General features: G+C 37.3%; 1 protein-coding gene across 1 annotated transcript in view; it reads left to right on the top strand.

The window, feature by feature from the left end:
* The window catches only part of LOC105001156 (uncharacterized protein CXorf22-like), a 14,394-nt gene that overhangs the window by 3,635 nt on the left and 10,424 nt on the right, over positions 1 to 335 (top strand). The window lies entirely within an intron of this gene.

Raw genomic sequence — 335 nt, 5'->3', positions numbered from 1 at the left:
GCTTATTAGCTCCCTGCTGAAAGATTATTTTGCTTATTCTTTTCTCTGCATGTGCCTAAGATATTCCTGCCTCCATAGGGAGCATCTTTCTTGCTTCTTCTCTACCCTATACATCCATCCTCTAAACCTGCATTGAATGTGCTCATTCCTAGCCCACAGTTATCATGTTTTCTCTTGGATTTTCATGATACTTAGGGCATCACGCATATGACACCTGATTAGTCCCTGGCTTAAACATTATGTAATTTTCAAAGAATATATAATATGCTTCTTTTAAGAGATTATATATTCAGGAGTTTCTAGTTGTGGGGAAAGAGCTTAAGTTTTAGAGTCAG

This window comes from Bison bison, unplaced genomic scaffold (genome assembly GCF_000754665.1).
Source record: "Bison bison bison isolate TAMUID 2011002044 unplaced genomic scaffold, Bison_UMD1.0 scf7180017854816, whole genome shotgun sequence".
Lineage (NCBI taxonomy): Eukaryota > Metazoa > Chordata > Mammalia > Artiodactyla > Bovidae > Bison > Bison bison.
Note: the sequence above shows the minus strand (reverse complement) of the source record. Positions and strands in the feature narration are given on the sequence as shown.